Below are 22,287 nucleotides of genomic sequence, written 5' to 3'. Positions count from 1 at the left end.
CACAGGAAAATGAGGACTGAGCATGCTCCCATTCCTCATCGACGGGGCTGTAGTGGAGCAGGTTGAGATCTTCAAGTTCCTTGGTGTCCACATCTCCAACAAACTAACATTGTCCAAGCACACCAAGACAAAACCTATTCCCCCTCAGGAGACTGAAAAGATTTGTCATGGGTCCTCAGACTCAACAAGGTTTTACAGCTGCACCATCAAGTGCATCCTGACGGATTTCATCACCGCCTGGTATGGCAACTGCTCTGCCTCTGACCGCAGGCACTATAGAGGGTAGTGCGTACTGCCCATCACTGGGCCAAGCTTCCTTGCCATCCAGGACCTCTATACCAGGCGGTGTCAGAGGAAGGCCCTAAAATTGTCAAAGACTCCAGCCACCCTAGTCATAGACTGTTCTTGTCAGGACCCGGTGCGAGAAAACAGTCACTAATAATCGTCAGAACCCAGAAGATGAGGCAGACACAGCAGTACTAGCGATAGTGGTTTAATAAGAACAAAATCTTCAGGCAAAGAACACAAATCCACAATGTCCAAAAATAAAGACAAAAGGCAAAAAATGGAAATCTCCAAAATACAAAAGAAACTTCACAAAGTGGAAAAAACAGCAGGGAAAACAAAACCTCAAAAAGACTACTCAAATAATACACAAGAACTAAACCAGAGAACCTCTGAAAATCCAACAAGAGAAATCTCTGAATAAAACAAGGCTTGGCCTGGGGCCTGGGTGCTAACTTACAAAATCTGAGCAAGGAACAAGGAACACACAGGGTTTAAATACTAACAAGGAATGACCTACAGGTGCAACAATAATTAAGAGCAAAGAAAAAACAAAAAGGTACAAAAAAGGTGCAATGGGGACATCTATGTGACCAAAACCGAAACAGTCCTTGGCCAAAACCTGACAGAATCCCCCTCCTAGAACGGCTTCCTGACGTTCCTACCAGCCTTCTCAGGGTGGAGATCCTGAACTGACGAATGAGGCAGGTCCAGTATGTCCTTGGCAGAACCCAGGAGCGCTCCTCGGGACCGTAGCCTTCCCAGTCCACCAATACTGCCAGACCGCTGCACCCGGCGGGAATCCAGTATCCGGTGGACGGTTATAAGCCGACTGGCCACCGATGACACGCGGGGAGGGGGAGGTCTGCCTGCCGGGATAAGGGAGAGAAAAAACAACAGGTTTTAATAAAGAATGTGAAAATGTTGGATTGATCTTAAGGGATCTGGGTAAGTGCAGGCGAAAAGTAACGGATTGATCTCCTGGCAATCTTAAAGGGACCGATGAACCTCTGGGACAGCTTGCGAGACTCCACCCGTATGGTAATCTTAGTTGAGAGCCATACTCTCTGGCCGGGGTACAGGGTAGACCTGGACGGCGACGTCTGTTGGCTTGTCGTTGGTACTGCTGAGAGGAACCAGAAGATTAAACGTGCCTTCTTCCCACGTAAGCCGACAGGTCTGATGAACCTCGAGGCTGAAGGCACTCTGACTTCGCCCTCCTGGTCCGGGAACAACCTAGAGGCGCATAGCCAAACTGACACTCATGCGGGGATATACCAGTGGAGGAGGAGCACAAGGTGTTGTGCGCGTACTCGGCCCAAACAATGAAGGATGACCATGTGGCCGGGTTGTTTGGAAACCATGCATCTGAGGGTGGTTTCCAGCTCCTGATTCCTCCTCTCAGTTTGGCCATTGGACTCCGGATTGGTTACCCTGAAGATAAACTGGCCGTGGCCCCTATGAGTTGGCAGAGCCTTCCAAACCTTGAGGCGAACTGGGGACCTCTGTCGGAAACCATATCTTGCGGAATCCCAAAGACTCGGAACACATGGTTATCACCAACTCAGCTGTTTCCTTGGCAGAAGGTAATTTTGGTCAAGGGAAACAAAAACCTTGGCCGCCTTAAAACCTGTCGATGATGACTAACCGTGATCGTAGTAGTATTACCATGGGACGGAGGAGGCCAGTAATAAAGTCCAACAAGATATGGGACCAGGGTTCGTGGGGAATAGATAGAGCGGTGCAAGGAGTTCCTTGAAGGGCGGAGGTGAGAAGCATTTGCCCTTGGCAGCACGGAACAGGCCTTGAACGAAAGTCCGGCAACGTCTTCTTTTATGGTGGGCCACCAGACACTTAGCTGGATGAACTCCAAGGTGCGACCTACGCCGGGTGACAGTGAGTTCGAGAGGAGTGCCCCACAGAAGGACTTGGGGACATTGCTGCCTTTGGGCAACAAACAACCGATTAGAGGACTCCTCCAGGGCCCGGTTCGATGGCTTGAGCTTTGGTTTCACGGTACTCCTCCACTTGCCACGAGATCCGGAGCCACACGGATCTAGCGGCCGAAGGACAGTCATGTCAGTGATCTTCTCGAATGGCAAAGGAGAGTAGATTCGTGACAAGGCGTCCGGTTTGAGATTCTTCGACCCGGGTCTATCAGTGGAGGATAAAGCTGAAATCGGCTGACAGAAAAAGAGACATCGAGCTTTGTCTGGAGTTCAACCGCTTCGCCTGCTGGATATAAACTCCAGATTTTTGTGGTCCGTAGCACTTTGAAACGGTTGAGAAGCCCTCGAGCCAGTGTCTCCATTCCTTCAATGGCCATCTTAACCGCTAGGAGTTCAACGATCCCCCACACGTAATTCTCGTTCGCCGGGGTAAGCCGGTGAGAGAAGAAAGGCGCAAGGATGGAAGCTTCTTGTCTTCACCCTCTGAGACAGGACAGCTTCCAACCCCAACCTCTGGGGATGCGTCTTACTCCACACACAAAAGGTTTCATCCGCACGTTGGTCATGTGTTCCAGGATGGGAGCAGTAGCGGATGCGCTGCTTGAGTCCCTTGGAAGGCCCGTCTCAGCTTCTCTCCCCACAGAAACCTTGTGTTGCCACCCTTGGTTACAGCTTGAGAGAGGGCTGCCACCGAGCTGAAGTTCTTGATGCACTTGCGGTAAAAGTTGGTGAAGCCAGGAAACACTGAAACTTCCTTAACGGACTTGGGGGGTGGGCCAATCCGCTCCCGCCCTACCTTCTTGGGTCCATACTGGACTCGACCGGGTTCCACTGATAAATCCAAGAAATTGTCTACCCGAGAAGGAATGGAATTCACACTTTTCCAGGCTTAACGTACAAATGGCTGTCTAGGAGGCTTTGAGCACTTGTCTACATGCTTTAGTGTGTTCTGAAGGGAGCTCGAAAAGATGCCGGATGTCATCCAAGTAAACAAACACGAAGATGTTAAGCATATCCCTAAGCACATCGTTTATTGAGCGCTTGGAACACAGCCGGAAGCGTTGGTCAGGCCCGAAGGGCATACCGAGTTCGTAGTGACCAGTAAGGCGTGTTGAAAGCGGTCTTCCACTTCGTCCCGGTTTGATCGCACAAGATGTATGCGTTCCGCAGGTCAAAGCTTAGTGAAGACAACTGCTTTCCTGGAAGAGCTCAAAGGCTGTGGCCATAAGGGGTAGCGGGTAGCGGTTACGGACCGGTTATGGCATTGAGTCCCCGGTAGTCGATGCAAGGTCGTAATCCACCGGTCTTTCTTGGCCACAAAGAAAAACCCTGCTCCCAGCCGGCGAGGTAGATGGGACACATTGAGGCCTGCCTTGCCCAGAGGGTCCTTGATGTAGGTATCCATAGCAGCTCGTTCGGGAGGAGAAAGGGAAAAGATCCGACCCTGGGAGGGCAGGTCCCCGAAACAGGTCGATGGGTGCCAAATCCGTAAGGTCTATGGGTGGTAGTTTGGTGGCCTCTGTTTGGCTAATACCCCAGTTTTGAGGTCAATGGTAACACTCGGAACTCGGGACAGGTCGGATGATTCTAGAGACTGAAGGGGGAAACTCAGGGAACTGGGAAGAATACAAGTGGCTTTGGCCATGTAGACCCCACTGCTGAAGTTCCCACAGACCAAAGTCGATGTGAGGGGTTATGGCTGTGAAGCCAAGGGATAAACCAAGACGAGGAGGGGAACTCGGGAACAGGAGATCAGATGAAAGTTCATCACTTCCTTGGGTGTTGGGAAACTGAAAGTTCCGGCAAGGGGGGGGGGGTAGTGGCACGAGTAACAAGTCCAGATCCCAAAGGGCTTTCTATCCAACGTTGTAATCCTTCTGGGGTCATTCAGAGGTTCAGAAGGAACGCCATTCTCTTTCGGAGCCCAGACCCCATCCATGAAGTTACCTGCGGCATCCCAGAAGGTCTAGGCCACAGGCTTGAAGAGAAAACTCGTGGTCGTCCCAGGAAAAGGGTAACTGGAATGAGCAGGCGGGGAGTTTGGTGGATGGGAGGGGGTTATGTTTCCCGTTCAGTCCTCCCAGGGCCCTGCACGGGAGAGTGGCGTTTCCCTGGAAGCCCGGGACACGTGGAAGCGGAAATGGCCCGGTTTGGCCGCAAATTTATAGACAGCATCGCTCCCCTATCCGGCCGGTTCTCTCTCAACCTGGGAGATGCGTCCAACCTGCATGGGTTCTGGTGGAGCCAGCGAGGATAAAGGTGGAGACTCGGAGCTGGAATCCCCCCCGATAGGAGCTAGGGTGAGGGTCTACGGTTGAGTTTCTCTCTCTCAGGACCGTGGTCTATGCGTGAAGCCAACTTTGATAAGGGACTCGAGGTTGGTTTCCGGTGGGTTCCCCGAGTGGCAGTTCATTTTGGATGGTGTTCAGATAAGACGCCTTCAAAAACCACATTGTGAGCGGCCTCGTCGTTCGCAGCCACTTGCTGCTTGCCACAGTGCGGAACTGGACTGGCATAGTCCGTCACGCTGCCCGCCGGATCTTGGCGGAGGAGTCAGGAGCTGTTTGGCTGAGGTCAGGGCCGTTGGTAGGACCTTGAAACACTCGCTTGAATTCTCAGCAAAGGTAGAGTAAGCTGGCAAACAGCAGGGGACTTTGGGCATCCCACAACAGCAGTAGCCCAGGCTAGGGCTTTTTTCCCGACAGCAGGGTGATGATATATGCTATCTTGGACCGCGGTCGGTGGAAACGACCGATGGTTGCAGCTCAAAGGAGAGAGAACATTGGTGAACAAACCGCCTTACAACACTCGGATTCGCCCATGAGGAACCGTTGGGGAGTGCCGTAAGACGAGGTCAGCCAGGGGGTTAAACTGCCGAGGGGCCATTGAATCTGATGACTGGAGCAGAAGCGGTTTGCGGGGAAAGTAATCCGAAATCTGCTTTATGGAAGTCCAGCATTTCTGGACAGAAGTTGAGAATTGTCTAGCCATTAAGGCCCTTGCTGAAACCAGAGCAGCTTCGGGCGTTGGAACTAGTCCCTCGTGGTGGGACAGCATGGCAAAAAGATCCTGGGTACATGGCTGCTCTGGGTTTCATTATAATGGGCTCAGTGGTTTCTGTCAGGACCCGGTGCGAGAAACATCACTATAATCGTCAGAACCCAGAAGATGAGGCAGACACAGCAGTAGCTAGCGATAGTGGTTTAATAAAGAAAAATCTCAGGCAAAGAAAACTAAATCGACAATGTCCCAAAAATAAAGAACAAAAGGCACAAAATGGAAAATCCTCCAAAATACAAAAGAAACATTCACAAAGTGGTTAAAAACAGCACGGGAAAAACAAACCTCAAAAAGGACTCTCAAATAATACACCAAGAACTAAACCAGAGAAACCTCTGGAAAATCCAACAAAGAGAAATCTCTGATAAAAGGCTTCTTGGGCTGGGGCCTGGGTGCTAACTTACAAACACTGAGCAAGGAACAAAGGAAACACAGGGTTAACATACTAACAAGGGAATGACCTACAGGTGCAAAAATAATTAGAGCAAGAAAACAAAAGTACAAAAGGTGCAATGGGGACATCTAAGTGAACCAAAACCCGAACATGTCTTGCCAAAAAGCCTGACAGTTCTCTCTGGCTACCGCATGGCAAGCGGTACCGGAGCGCCAAGTCTAGGTCCAAAAGGCTTCTAAACAGCTTATACCCCCAAGCCATAAGACTCCTGAACAGCTTAAATCAAATGCTTAACCCAGGCTATTTGCATTGCCCCCCCCCCCCCCCCACGCTGGCTGCTACTCTTGTTATTATCTATGCATAGCCACTTTAATAACTCTAACCTACATGTACATAATTACCTCAATTGGCCTCGACACTGGTGCCCGCACATTGACACATTGACTCTGTAATGCGTACCCCTGTATATAGCCCGCTATTGTTATTTACTGCTGCTCTTTAATTATTTGTTATTCTTATCTCTTACTTTTTGGTATTTTCTTAAAACTGCATTGTTGGTTAAGGGCTTGTAAGTAAGCATTACACTGTAAGKTCTACACCTGTTGTATTTGGCGCGTTTGACAAATACAATTTGATTTGATTTGAAGAACTTCCGGAGGACGTCCTTTAACCTATCAGCGCTCTTGCAGCATGAACTGACATGTTGTCCACCCAATCAAAGGATCAGAGAATTAATCATGTAGCATAAGCTACAGCTAGCTAGCACTGCAGTGCATAACATGTGGTAAGCTGATTCAAAGGATGAGAAAGATTATGGTTGAACAGTTTTGAACAAATACATTTCTTCAAAAATGAAGGAGAAGCAAGAGAGATATTTTGTCATTTTTTTCGATTTCTCTTTAATTTACTTAGCTAGTAAATACAGCTAACTAGTTTAGCCTGGCTCAAACACCCGGCTCAAACAGAGGGATGCTATGTTAGCTAGCTGGCTATGACTATCCAACACTGGAACTCTTCCAAGTCAAGTTAAGCTTTTGGTTTTACAAATGTATTTTGCCACCGGGGCCCGCCAGTATAACTGCTAAACTGCTTACTGACTGTACACTGTACTGCTTGACTGTAGCGGGTTTACTAATGCGTTAGTTCTATTAGCTATGTTGACTATGAGGTTACTTTAGCTGATACGATGTAGGCTGTGTGTAGCGGGCAGCGGTTAGGATATAGTTCGGCTTGGCAAGTWTTTTTTGCCTGGTCAGAGACGGCTGATGAGTTGTGCATCGAAGTCTACATGTGAAGGGAAAACGTGAGAGGAGGAGAGCACGTAGATGCGAGAAGGAATACAATATGGCTGCTATGAAAGTGAACTGTGTTTACGTGTAATCAGGGGTGTATTCATTCCGCCGATTCTGTTGGAAAACATTTCGTAAACGGAAGCAAGCGGGACGAAACGTGGATATACGTACCTGAATTTGGCTAGTAGAAACTCTAATTTGCAACTGTTGAACTAATGATTACACTGTCTGTCACCTCAAAATTTTCTCTCGACCTGTGTGCACCTACGTTGTAAACTTTCATTCATAGGCTAGGTTGTAGCAACCTCATGATGGGTATAGGGAAAATCTGAGTATCATGTAGTAGCCAAAACCTATCGATGTTACATTGAACTGGGTGAATGAAATATGAATGAAAATCATCCAATATGCTGTAATAGAAATAAAGCCATGTTCCTAAAAATATATATAATCCTCCCTCATCTTAAACGGCACCGACCACCACTGGTATGGTAGTAAGTGCCAGGCGCACTGATTGATTTGAGTGTGTCCAGAACTGCAATGCTACTGGGGTTATCATGCTCAACAGTTTCCCGTGTGTATCAGGAATGGTCCGCCACCAAAGGACATCCAGCAAACTCGACACAACTGAGGGAAGCATTGGAGTGTCCATTGGCCAGCATCCCTGTGGAATGCTTACAACACCTTGTAGAGTCCAYCCCCCTACGAATTRAGGCTGTTCACAGGGCAAAAGGGAGCGCAACTCAATATTAGGAAGGTGTTCCTAATGTGTTGTCCAATCAGTGTATATTTGGCCTTGTGTTTTAGGTTATTGTCCTGCTGAAAGGTGAATTTGTCTCACAGTTTCTGTTGGAAAGCAGATTGAACCAAGTTTTCCTCTATGCATGCCAGCAAAGCCACTACACAACACTAAACAATAYGTTAATTGCACTATAACGGTGACAAAATGGTGCCCACAAACTGTTAGGCCCTACATAAAGCTGTCACAACAGCAGTCCCAGCACTTTACCACTGTTACACCTGGCTATCAGCAGAGCCTTGTCTGGCTGTGAAACATTCATTCATTTACTGCCTTTTAAAAAACCATAGCTGATATGGATGACTTGCTTCAGCAAATGTGGTTTCTACTGTCAGTTGAGATGTACAAACTATGGCATAAGGGGGCGACAAGCGGATAAGAGGCAATCCGTAATTTCGAATAAGACATTAATGAACGAGCTAGGACAGACGTAGTCAATATAATTATTTGTTCAACACTTTTGAAATGTACAGCGACAGAATTCAGAACATGGGCTGTTCTTTCATTGTTCTTCCTGTACACCAAGTCAGAACTGTATGATAAATAAAGGGGCCATATAAACAGACAATGAAGCACTCCATAGCACTCCATAGCGTCACGTATAGTTTGCCTTTTTCTTGTTTTGTGCGTTTCACAAATAAAAAGATGTGGAACCCATATCACGCTGCACCTTGGTCAGAATGTTATTTCGACGATCGTGACAGTGGGCACATTTTGTCATCAAACTTTGTCATCAAAGTCTGGCATTCTCTGGATTTATGGTGCTTTCAAGACAATTGGGAACTCGGAAAAAAACAAGGTTGAATCATGATGACGTCAGTGATCTTCAGGTCGTAGCTGTAGGAGGCCCGAGTTCCCGACTTACAATTCTGAGTTGGATGACCGTTCAAAATGTTTTTTTCCCAGTCGGAGCTAGTTTTTTCCCAAGTTCCCATTTGTCTTGAACTCACTGAAGACAGATTTCCCAGTTCTGAGTTTTATCTATAATTTCTCTTCATTATTTCTCTTCATTTGACAAGGATTTAAAAGGATTTGCTAGTAGATTGTCGACTTGATTAATAATGATGACTGCTRGCTAAGATTTTGAAAGTATGATGTTGACATGATCAGTCCAGTCAAAGCTACTCTACATGTAACGTGATTTGACGTCATTTTATCTGTGGGCAATGACCTTGAGTCTTTTTGGAATGGCACTTCTAATGTAACTCAATGGCAGCACCCAAGGGGCTTGAATTTTGAGCTCTACCCTTAAATTTGGCAGTGATGTAGTGTCCCCATGAGTGACAGAACACTGAGCCAATCACGGCGSAACTAGAGAACCTTACCAACCCCTACGCTTCGTATTTTGTCCCACCACCACCACAGAAAGCACTGAGCTAGGCTGAAACACCTGCATTTTGGAGCTGCCTTACTCAAGAAAGCAAAAAAGAGACCATGTTTGTATGGAGGCTTTATTAACTCAATTATTAAAAATATATTTTATTACATTGTTTGCAAACTGATATGTGACAGGTATTAATGTCAAAATAACATGCMATTYTTTATTTTATTTGCTCTGCCCCACCTGTCCTGAATGGCGGATCATCACTGTTCAGGACATAACGTTTTTTTCTTAGCAATTTTTTGGGCAGTTTTACTTAGTGCCTTATTGCAAACAGGATGCATGTTTTGGAATATTTTTATTCTGTACAGGCTGAGTGTATTGATACACCATCCAAGTGTAATTAATAACTTCACCATGCTCAAAGATTTTAATTATTATTTTCACCCATCTAACAATGGTGCCTTTTGCAAGGCATTGGAAAACCGCCCTGGTCTTTGTGGTTAAATCTGTGTTCCCTGCTCGACTGAGGGACCTTACAGATAATTGTATGTGTAGGGCAAAGAGAAGAGGAAGTCATTAAAAAAACATGTTACACTATTATTGCATACTGAGTGAGTCCATGAAACGTATTATGTGACTTGTTAAGTACATTTTTACTCCTGAACTTATTTAGGCTTGCCATAACAAAGGAGTTGAATAGTTATTGACTCAAGACATTTCAGCTTTTAATTCTCTATTCAATTGAAAAAAATGTGAAAATCAGAATTACACTTTGACATGATGTGGTATTGTGTGTAAGCCAGTGACACAAAATCTAAATTGAATAAATGTTTAATTCAGGTTATAACACAACAAAATGTCAAAAAAGTCAACAGGTGTAAATACTTTCTGAAAACAATGTATATGATTTGCACAAATTACTTAAACTGAGTAAAGATGGCTCTGTTAGCTCAGTTGGTTGGAGCAAGGTGCTTGCTTCTTGCATGGGCCACATAATTGCTCAAAGGGTCAATTTAATGACTATACTATGTTATTATTACTTCTAATGAGTTCCCTAAGTWAAAGTTAAGCACTAGACCTTTTCTCTGTTGAGGAATAAGCAATAMTTATGAACATGATGCATTATGACAATGGCATGAAATTAATTTATCCCTTGAGATATTTGGAAAAAGGAAATGCCTCTGTTTAGCATCATGGTGGTGCTATGCTGAAAAATGTATAAAAATCCACAACCCATCCCTCCCAAACCTTTACTGTCACGCCCTGACCGTAGAGATCCTTTTTATGTCTCTATTTTGGTTGGTCAGGGTGTGAGTTTGGGTGGGCATTACAGTATATGTCTGGTGTTCTATGTTGTCCTTGTTTTGTATTTGTGTGTGTTTGGCCTGGTATGGTTCTCAATCAGAGGCAGCTGTCTATCGTTGTCTCTGATTGAGAATCATACTTAGGTAGCCTGTTCCCACCTGTGTTTGTGGGTGGTTGTTTCCTGTTTASTGTTTGTTTCACCTTTCAGGACTGTTCGTTTGTCGTGTTTGTTGTTTTGTCAAGTGTTGCGTATTTTATTAAATAATATGAACACTTACCACGYTGCACCTTGATCCTCTTCTCCTTCTCCCGACGAYGTTCGTTACATTTAMKTTCTCCATCAGAGRACAAGTTGAKGTTAGTTCATGACTTCTTATTCATCTTTGGGATCCAGTATATTGTCATGAATTGTTGTTCTGTGTGCATATCAAGTTTTTGTTTTCTTCAAAATTTCAGATTTGCAAACATTGACCATTCCTCAAGCAGGCCACACTGAAAAATGCAGAATCTGACCGACCTTCCAGGCAATGCCATCAACTCACATAAGAGCCTGTCTGTAATAATCAAGGTGTGTGTGGTGATCCCTTTCTTCTGCATCTTTCTCTACTGCATCGTGGTCATGCTGCACACATTTGCCTCCCACAGACAGTTCCTGACCAACTCCCGATACATCCTGTTTGCCTTACACGCTGATCAATGACATCTGCTATCTCCTATCCTCTGTCCTCCTCTTCCTCTTCATTGTTGGCACGTGAAGTACGCTATGTCTACTGTGCCCTCTACTCTTCTTTCTCCACCGCCACCTTCCACAACACCCCTCTGATCCTGGCAGCTATGTCCCTGGAGCGCTACGTGGCCATCTTCTATCCTCTGCAGTGCCCAGCCGCCTGGCACGCTGACCTTATCTGGATCATCATCCTGAGCCTGTGGCTGGTCAGCTGCATCCTGCCCATTGTGGACTTCTTTCTGGGAGAGCCTCAGCCTGGCGTGATCGTCCTCTCCACCCTGGTGCTTCCTTAGCCCGCTCATCTATGGCCTGAGAGATGAGAGCTTGAGGAGCTACGTGATGGGAGATGTACTGTGCTGCTCACACAAACACAGGTTCAGGGTCAAGGGTCAGGGTCAGCCCCAGAGCCCCGGCCACCACACAGACACTGGGTCAGGGTCAGCCCCAGAGCCAAATCCATATTTTTATTTGAGTCTGTATATTAGTCAATTAAAATATCTCAAAAGAGTAAAACCCTGGCTGGATGAAAGGGGTGTCTTTAAAAAAAAAAGTTTTCTTCAAACACAGAAGCTTACTTTGGGATTGAGAAGATTGCTTTACAATGTGAAAAGACTTTGACAAACAGTAAACTGGAACACTAGATGTCACTATAATTCCAAACTTGTCAAGTTGTGGGCATGTTGCTGGTGCAMAGACTGTAACTTGAGCCACMGGGCTAGATGAATGTGCGCCCATAGGAAGACATGCAGTCTCTTTGGCAAAATAAAAAATATTGATATTGAAAGCAATAAGGGTTAGATTATTTGATATTCAGAGAGTTATTATAAAACCATTTAATGAGACTAATATATGTAGAGTGGAAAGCCGGAGGGACTGAGCACATTAACACATAATAATTCCAAAGTGCAAACTGTTGCTATAAAGTTGGAGCAAAACCAGTTTTCCTAATTACTATACCTACCTACTGTAACATGAATGTTCATTAATCATGCAACTTTATGTATGAGATTGTTATTAATAAATTAACAAGCATTCTCAAACATTCCTCCTGATGACAGATGATGTGAAGTAATGACTGCTCATATCTCAGCTGTCAGAGCGGCTCGAGCTCTGCTGAGATAGAACATTGGGGGAGAATCACACAGAATGGCAGGACCGGCCAAGCGCAGCTTTCCTAACGTAGGACAGATTTGAGTCAATTTAAGAAACTGATATAAATGTTATAATTTTACAGCAAGACCACGATGGAGATTAGAGTCGACCAAAAATCTGCTGCAAGTTTAGGCAACATTTACATTTCAAACTTCATCCAGGACATAATGTGCGTGCAAAATGCTATATTATTTCAAATCCATTTACAAAGTCTGTGTTATAATCAATATGATTTCGATTCCATTATCTTTRGTGAGATGTATACGTCCTTATTGAACGTCAAACAAGCCATGAATGTTGAAAGCCAACTTATTGATAATTTAGAAACTTATATCGAACAYGATTCGGAGAGACTTTGAAGACATCAAAAGGTGAGTGACAGTTGGATAGATACAGTGGTGTAAAGTACTTAAGTTGTATTTTACTTAAGTCATTTTTGGGGTTTCTCTAATTTACTATTTATCTTTTTGACAACTTTTAGTTTTGCTCCACTACATTCCTAGAGCGGACTCACTAAACACAAATGCATTGTTTGTAAATRATGTCTCTGTGTTGGAGTGTGCCCCTCACTATCCGTAAATTAAAATAACAAGGAAATCATACAGTCTGGTTTGCTTAATATAAAGAATGTGAAATGATTGATACTTTTACTTTTTACCTTTATTATATTCCGCTCCATACAATTTCATGATACTATTATCTTCTAGGTAACTCTAGAAGGAACTTAACATTAGTAATTAATAAAATATACTATTAGCCTATCATGAACTCAAAATGCATTCTAGGGGCAGGTTGATTTCCATGGAAAGCCTCATGCATATATCATTGCATGGTTGTCTCCCCCTTGTCCATCTATCATGGTATTACCGTAGGGTGAAGTATTCTCTCTAACTTATAACGAAGAGCCTTACTCTTTCTGCAAGTTTTCTGCAAAGGTTTCAGACTTGCACAGTGAGGTGTACAATGGACCATCAGCTGCTATGGCAAACCCTTTGGTGGCGTTCACTCTTATCAAGCTCTTGCAGTCCGTGTGGCTGAATCTAGTCTATAGTGATGAAGCACAAGAGAACACCAAATGTTATGTCCCTTTTAAAAACACACCTTGTCATTATAACTGATATCCCCACTTGGTGCCTGAGGGGCTACATGAGGGGAAATGTCCTGCACTGCTCACACAGACACAGGGTCAGGATCAGCCCCMGAGCCCCGGCCACCAAGCCCAGGGTCAAATGAACTGGTACACAAGCAGAGCCACTGGTCAAATCAATGACTTTATTTGTGTCACGATCGTTGTAAGAACATTCGGACCAAAGCGCAGCGTGATATGGGTTCCACATATTTATTGAAGTGAAAGTGGCCTGGGAACTGTCGCTGGAAGCTCTGGCCTGGGGACCGTCGCCGGAAGCTCTGGACTGTGAATGCGCACTGGAGGCCGAGTGCGTGGAGCCAGTACAGGTGGCACCGGACTGGTGACACGCACCTCAGGGCGAGTGCGGGAGCAGGCACAGGACTTACCGGACTGGGAAGGCGCACTGGAGGCCTAGTGTGTGGCGCCGGCACAGGTGGTACCAGACTGGTGACACACACTTCAGGGCGAGTGCGAGGAGCAGGCACAGGACGTACCGGACTGGGAAGGCGCACTGGAGGCCTAGTGTGTGGAGCCGGCACAGGTGGTACTGGACTGGTGACACACACTTCAGGGCGAGTGCGAGGAGCAGGCACAGGACGTACCGGACTGGGAAGGCGCACTGGAGGCCTAGTGCGTGGATTCGGCACAGGTGATACCGGACTGGTGACACACACTTCAGGGCAAGTGCGAGGAGCACAGGACGTACAGGGCTGGGGAGGCGTACTGGAGACCTGGTGCGTGGAGCCGGCACAGATTTTACCAGACTGATAGCATGCTCCTCAGGACGAGTTTCATGTCCGTTGTCTATTAAATGTTCTCCCTGTACCTGCTTCTTGTCTCCAGTGTCGATCCTTACAGAATGCTGACACCAAAATTGGAAGCATCAGGGTGGGTTTGTTTTTTTGTTGGTGACGTCGGGTCCGGATGCCGTCACCGATGGAACCGKGGGTGCCTCAGCTAGCTCGTCGGGCTTCCACGCCGGCTCGAGAGGTTTTCTTGCCCCGGTGGGCTCGGCAGGCGCCCAACCCACGTCATGTTGCAGCCGGCCATCAGGCCCCCACGCCTCAGCCGGTTCGCCAGGCTCCCACGCCTCTGCAGGTTCGTCAGGCTTCTAAGTCCCAGCCGGCTTGTCCAGCGCCCATGCCTCGGCCAGCCCGTCAGGCTCACCCAGGTGGGACTCCGGGTGGCGCCCCTAGAGGGGAGGGTACTTCCCTTTGTTGATTGCCCCATCTATAATTGTCTGCTCCCCCATTTGTTCCCTGTGTCAGCATTGATGTCGTTATTTTGTCCCCTGTCCAGATGCTGTTCCTGTCCTGTTTCATGTCCGTTGTCTATTAAATGTTCTCCCTGTACCTGCTTCCTGTCTTCAGCGTTGATCCTCACAATAATTAGTGCCACGTTCTACCCTAGGAACATCATTCAAATAACCTCAATACATAAAAAGAAATGGTCACTCGAAATGAATGTATGAGAGAGACCGTGTTTTGATGCTGCCTTTTACATGCAGGCCAACTTTTGGGATTTACTATTATTAAGAGAACACTAGTTATAGTTTCCAAATTTCTCATTAAATATAAATCACATTTAGCCTAGAATTCATACAGTACTTCATGAAAGGGACGAGAGCATGCATCTGTGTTTGAATGTGTACCTAATTAAGAGCCCGGGGTATCCACTACTGCGTTACACACTACTACACTCCACTGCTCACAGGTAGACAGATATCCATACTTCTTGGTCAGATTACCACAATATTTACACACAATACATAATGTTTACTGTAATCTGTGTTTTACTCCTAGTGAATGCCACACAGTCCCCTGTAAACATTATGGAAAAAGTTATATAATCCCAGAAGATTAGTGTTCGTGAATTACGTAGGTATWTGGTTAGTTTAAATATAGGGACGAGGTGTATTGGAAGATTCACGACAACATTCCTTTGAGAAACCCTTCATAAATTAATTTCTCTATAAAGACTTTCTTTATAAAGACATAGCACTCTGTCAGTAGATCTTTGCTTGAAGACCGAATAGGAGAATTACCATTTAGCAGTGTGCTACTGCTATGCTATGAAAGTAATCTGCCATATTTAAACTTGTATCCTATAACCAACAAGACACAATGCATCAGATTCTGACAAAATTACATTTATTTTCCTGGAACAGAGGTTTTAGATTTTATCTAAGATTTGAAATGTATTTAAAGATGTCAATATTTGACACTTAAATGTAAATGTTTATATTGTTTCTATGAAATACTGCATACTGTATAATACATTTTCATTGTTTTTTACAGATATGTCTGACAACGTTACAGCTACAGGTGGTAGCAGCTCCTCTCTGTGACGGGTTAATGAGASGGTTGTAATAATCCAGGTCGTAATAGTCCAGGTCCTGAATGCCATCTTTATTTACATCATCTGCTTGATCATCTTCACCGTCTTCAAAAAGGACAAACACACGCTATATCTTCTTCGCTCACACACTGCTGATTGACTGCCTGTACTTAATAGTGGCTAACATCTTGCTCCTACTTAGTTTCTTTGCAGTCCCCATGCAAGTTGCAGTGTGTATTATCATCTGTGTGTTTATGAGTGTATTGACCTTTGCCACGCCRCTGACTCTGACAGCCATGAGCCTGGAGCGSTATGTGGCCATCTGCATGCCTCTGCGCCACGGAGAGCTCTCCACTGTACGCAGAGCCATTCACTGCATCCTACTCATCCACAGCATCAGCGCCATACAGTCCATCATAATGGTCTCCATCTTTCTTGCCTCAGTACCTCTGGGGTTTTACACTCCGGACAAGCAGTGCTCAGTGGAGATGCTTGTTGTACATAGGTGGCAGGGTCACATTAGATCAGCAGTAAGTCAGTTCTACTTTCTGGTCATGTCCATCACCATTGTGTTTGCCTATGCTAGAATAGTAGCAGTTGCTAAAGAGGCATCATCAGACAGTAAGAAATCTTCCTCTAAAAGTCGTAAAATGGTGATCCTCCACGCCATCCAGCTGTGATGCCCAATCATCTAGGCGGCTATCTTGCAGATTCATTTCAGAATTTTTATTAATGTAAGGTACTTTGATTATATTGTTTTTATTCTGGACCCACGATGTCTGAGTCCGCTTGTCTATGGCCTAAGGGATGAAAAGTTTTTATGTATTTTGTGGATTGAAACAGAGAATATTTGTTGATATTTAAATAGCTGATTATATGAAAAGACATCACTTACTGGAACAGGTTAACAGAGATGTTTTGTTGTATTGCATGATGTACTCACTAATAATGGCTTTACTGTTTCAGATTTGGATATATAAAACATGATTGCTACAGCATGTAACAAGGTATTGGATTTATTTATCACATGATCTTGTGGTATTGAAATGCACTTTTCTTTGTCAAGTCCTCAGACAATGATGTACTGTGTTAATGTATTGGTATATATGCACAGCTCTGTTAAATGCACTTGTGTATGTTTTTAGGTCTACACCATCAATAATTATATGCATTGCAGTGAAATGTGTTCTTCCCCCCCAAAATGTCATAACATAAACCGTGTACAGTGCCTTCGGAAAGTATTCAGATCCCTTGACTTTATCCACGTTGTTACGTTACAGCCTTATTCTAAAATTGATTCAATAGTTTTTTCCCCTCATCAAGCTACACCCAATACCTCCTAATGATAAAGCAAAAACAGGTTTTTAGACATTTTTGCAAATGTATTAAAAACAAAAAACTTAAACATGACATTAACATAAATATTCAGACCCTTTACTCAGTACTTTGTTGAAGCACCTTTGGCAGCGATTACAGCATTGAGTCTTCTTGGGTCTGATGCTACAAGCTTGGCACACCTGTATTTGGGGAGTTCCATCCATTATTCTCTGCAGATCCTCTCAAGCGCTGTCAGGTTGGATGGGGAGCATCGCTGAACAGCTATTTTCAGGTCTCCAGAGATGTTCGGTGGGGTTCAAGTCCGGGCTCTGGCTGGGCCCCTCAAGGACATTCAGAGACTTGTCCCGAAGCCATTCCTGCATTGTCTTGGTTGTGTGCTTAGGGTCGTTGTCCTGTTGGAAGGTGAACCTTCACCCCAGTCTGAGGTCCTGAGCGCTCTGGAGCAGGTTTTCATCAAGGATCTCCCTGTTCTTTGCTCCGTTCAACTTTCCCTCGATCCTGACTAGTCTCCAAGTCCCTGCCGCTGAAAAACATCCCACAGCATGATGCTGTCACCACCATGCTTCACCGTAGGGATGGTGCCAGGTTTCCTCTAGACGTGACGGTTGGCTTTCAGGCCAAAGAGTTCCATCTTGGTTTCATCAGACCAGAAAATCTTGTTTCTCATGGTCTGAGATTCTTTAGCTGCCTTTTGGCAAAMTCCAAGCAGATGTCATCTGCCTTTTACTGAGGAGTGACTTCCGTCTGGCCACTCTACAATAAAGACCTGATTGGTGGAGTACTGCAGAGATGGTTGTCCTTCTGGAAGTTTCTCCCATCTCCATAGAGGAACTCTAGAGCTCTGTCAGTGTGACCATCGGGTTCTTGGTCACCTCCCTGACCAAGGCCCTTCTCCCCCGATTGCTCAGTTTGGCTGGGCAGCCAGCTCTAGGAAGAGTCTTGGTCGTTCCAAACTTCTTTCCTCTAAGAATGATGGAGGCCACTGTGTTCTTGGGGACCTTCAATGCTGCAGACATATTTTGGTACCCTTCCCCAGATCTGTGCCTCAACAAAATCCTGTCTCGGAGCTTCTATGGACAATTCCTTCAACCTCATGACTTGGTTTTTGCTGTGACATGCACTGTAATTGCAGGACTTTATATAGACATGTTTGTGCCTTTCCAAATCATGTCCAATCAATAGAATTTACCACAGGTTATCGCGACTCAGGATATGACCCAGATCCAGACACCGGAGGCCGATAGTAATAGTTCTCAAATGATTTATTAGAAACACGAGGCAGGAAAGGGCAGGTCGAGGGCAGGCAGAGGTTTGTGATCAGGTCCAAGTCAGGCAGGTACAGGACAGCATGCAGGCTCGGGGTCAGGGCTGGCAGGATGGTCTAGGAAACAGAACTAGAGAAACAGGAAGGCGGGAGAGAACGCTGGTAAGACCTGACAAGACAAGACAAACTGGCAACAGACAAACAGAGAACACAGGTATTAATACACAGGGGATAATGGGAAGATGGGCGACACCTGGAGGGGGGTGGAGACAGGCACAAAGACAGGTGAAACAGATCAGGGTGTGACACAGGTGGGCTCCAATCAAGTTGTAGAAACATCTCAAGGATGATCAATGGAAACAGGCTGTGCCTGTGCTCAATATTGAGTCTCAAAGCAAAGGGTCTCAATACTTACATAAATAAGGTATAGTATTTCTGTTTTTTATTTTTAATACATTTGCTAAAATAAAAAAATAAAAACAGTTTTCGCTTTGTCATTATGGGGTATTGTGTGTAGATTTCTCAGTTTTGATATTTTTAATACATTTTATAATAAGGCTGTAACGTAACAAATTGTGGAAAAAGTCTAGGGGTCTGAATACTTTCCGAAGGCACTGCATGTTATGATGACTTGATCAGGAGAATAATAAAATACCCCAGTTCCTCCCAAGAAAACCTGCAAGGAAATCAAATATTTACTGTACTAGATTCTCATAAAGTGCACTTGATTTGATCTTTAGGCCAGTAACCCCACCAGGCCTCTACAGTGGTAGGGGAAACACTAACATGTCTCAATTAACCTGTTTCCCGGTTAGAGGCCCAATGCGGCACAATTGTGTAATAAGTGAAGAGTATCCTCCCCTGGCATAAAAAATAAGGAATTTTAACAGCTAAGTGCATGAATTTGATGCGCTTTGATATGAACATTGAGAGATTAGAACATTGAGAGATTACATATTTTTCAGGTAACTTGTCTCTTGTGTATCCTCCTCTCTCGTCCTGTCCTGTTTGTAAAAAGTGTAAAAAGCCCAAAATTGTTTTAATAGTAATTTCACAGGCTTTTTCACCTCACCGAATGCACTGTATATTGTCATTAAATTTTCTGTGTGCATATCAAAGCGTTGTTTTCCTCAACATTTCAGATTTGCAGACATAGACCATTCCTCAAGCAGGCCACACTGAAAAATGCAGAATCTGACCGACCTTCCAGGCAATGCCATCAACTCACATAAGAGCCTGTCTGATAATCAAGGTGTGTGTGGTGAWCCCTTTCTTCTGCATCTTTCTCTACTGCATCGTGGTCATGCTGCACACATTTGCCTCCCACAGACAGTTCCTGGACAACTCCCGATACATCCTGTTTGCCTACACGCTGATCAATGACACTCTGCAKCTCCTATCCTCTGTCCTCCTCTTCCTCTTCATTGTTGGCAACGTGAAGTWYGCTATCGTCTRCTGTGCCCCTCTACWCTTCTTCTCCACYGCCACCTTCCACAACACCCCTCTGATCCTGGCAGCTATGTCCCTGGAGCGCTACGTGGCCATCTTCTATCCTCTGCAGTGCCCAGCCGCCTGGCACGCTGACCGTATCTGGATCATCATCCTGAGCCTGTGGCTGGTCAGCTGCATCCTGCCCATTGTGGACTTCTTTCTGGGAGAGCCTCAGCCTGGCGTGATCGTCCTCTCCACCCTGGTGCTCTGCAGAACCATGGTCCTCAACTCGTCCCCAATCCAGACGCTGTTCAAGGTGTTGCTCAACGGGCTGTTCTTCGCTGTGTTGGCGGCCATCATCATGTTCACCTACATGAGGATCCTGCTGGAGACCAGGAAGATGSGTCAGGACCGGGCGTCGGTGACCAAGGCCATACATCAGTGCTGCTYCAAGGTTTTCAGCTGCTSCTGTGCATKATCGGCTTCACCCACTCGGTCTTAGAGAGCCTCATCAGTATGCACGCTGGTTGGCTGGTCGAGCACATCACCTTCAAGTACTTCTGCTTCATTTTGCTGCCCCGCTTCCTCAGCCCAATTATCTACCGCCTGAGAGATGAGAGCCTGTCCTGTGCTGCTCACACAAACACAGGATCAGTCCCAGAGGCCCGGCCACCAAGCCCAGGGTCAAAATAACTGGTCCCGAAGTGGAACCACTGGTTAAATCAATGTTTTTATTTGAATTTGTACAGACTAGTAGCCTGTTTTATGTTAAAAAGAGTAAAACCCTGGCTGGATGACAGCCATAATGTCATTATAAAGCGGTTGTCTTTTAACACTTATATTTGTTGGTTGCTATCTAACAAAACTGTACATTTTTCTTGAAACAGAGAGGCTTGCTTTGGAATAGAGAAGATTTCTTCACAATTTGAAAAGACTTTCAGAAACCGTAAACTCGTACGCTAGGTGTCACTGTAATTCCAAATTTATCAAGAGGTGCAGCTTGGGTCACCGCACTAGCAGTGGTGGAGRAAGTACTAAATTGTCATACTTGAGTAAAAGTAAAGATACCTKAATAGAAAATGACTGAAKTAAAAGTAAAGTTACTGTAGATTCTATTCGATTARATAGATTGAAAATGTACGTTAAACATCATAGCATAGTTGAAAGATATGTGTTGCGTAGAAACATGAAGTGGGTGGCCAGCAGAGATAGATKGGATGGGCTGAGGGAAGCTGAGGGTTGGTATGTGGAATTGAGACAAGTGGGAGTGGAGTTGCTGTGTGAGAGAGATAATGAGGGTCAAAAGATAAAGGRAAAAWAWTAGTCAAAATAAAACATAATAAAAGTATATTTGAATGACACTAAGTGGCAGTGTTTTTACAACTAATGMCGGTTTGCCTGAGGCTGATGCCGTGCAGGTGTTTGTACACATGCATATACACACRCTCTCATTCAAATAAACACATACAAGAACACACACATACATGTAATAGTGCCAGACATGCACACAAACATATACAGTTGGCATTGCTGTTATGATTTCAGTTGTCCTTGATGTCCTTTGTTTTAAATGTATTTTTTTACATTGTTTGCTGTTTTCTTCTATCTTTACCTTTTTTCTCTTTAGTTCTTCTCTTGGTTGTTGGTGCATTGGGGGTTCTTGGGGGTGGGGAATGGAATTAATTGTATTTTTTACAATTACAATCCGGGGGGGACTGTGGGAGGGGTCTCGAATGGTTGAGGGACAGCTATTGGGGAACTGTGGGGGGATCTTGGAGGGTTCGGGTGTCACAAGATTGTGATCATGAAAAAGGAAACTATAACATATATTTTATATCACTATCATGCACACGCACCCTTTCTCTGCGGAAAGACTGATACGTGTTTGATCGTGTCTTGATGCTGTATTGTTTGTCCTTCATGTTCTAATACTTTAATGTTACCCCTTCCTTGTGTTTTTTGTAATAAAAAATAAAAAATAAATAAAATAAAAAGTAAAGTTACCCAGTAAACTACCTTTTGAGTAAAAGTCTAAAAGTACATGGTTTTAAATATACTTAACTATCAAAAGTAAATGGAATTGCTCAAATGTACTTAAGTATCAAAAGTAAAAGTATAAATCATTTCAAATTCCTTAAATTAAGCAAACCAGAAGGCACAACTAAAACATTTTTTTTATTGAGAGATGGCCAGGGGCACACTACAACACTCAGACATMATTTACAAACAAAGCATTTGTTCTTAGTGAGTCAGCCAGATCAGAGGCAGTAGGGATGACCAGGGATRTTCTCTTGATAAGTGTGTGAATTGGACCATTTTCCTGTCAAAATGTAACGAGTACTTTTGGGTGTCAGGGAAAATGTATGGAGTAAAAAGTACATTATTTTCTTTAGGAATGTAGAGAAGTAAAATTTGCCAAAAATCTAAATAGTAAAGTACAGATACACMAAAAAACTACTTAAATAGTACGTTATAGTACTTGTACATAAGTACTTTWCACC

At 44.7% G+C, this 22,287-nt stretch overlaps 3 pseudogenes; all 3 read left to right on the top strand.

Moving 5' to 3' along the window:
• Nucleotides 1–10,907: 10,907 nt before the first annotated feature.
• LOC112080490 (odorant receptor 131-2-like) lies at nucleotides 10,908–11,428 on the top strand (annotated as a pseudogene).
• A 4,287-nt stretch (nucleotides 11,429–15,715) lies between these two features.
• LOC112080501 (odorant receptor 131-2-like) lies at nucleotides 15,716–16,610 on the top strand (annotated as a pseudogene).
• Nucleotides 16,611–16,669: 59 nt separating this feature from the next.
• On the top strand, nucleotides 16,670–21,546 carry LOC112080500 (odorant receptor 131-2-like; annotated as a pseudogene).
• Nucleotides 21,547–22,287: the final 741 nt, after the last annotated feature.

This window comes from Salvelinus sp. IW2-2015, unplaced genomic scaffold (assembly GCF_002910315.2).
Source record: "Salvelinus sp. IW2-2015 unplaced genomic scaffold, ASM291031v2 Un_scaffold16339, whole genome shotgun sequence".
NCBI lineage: Eukaryota > Metazoa > Chordata > Actinopteri > Salmoniformes > Salmonidae > Salvelinus > Salvelinus sp. IW2-2015.
This window is presented reverse-complemented; position numbering and strand designations above follow the sequence as displayed.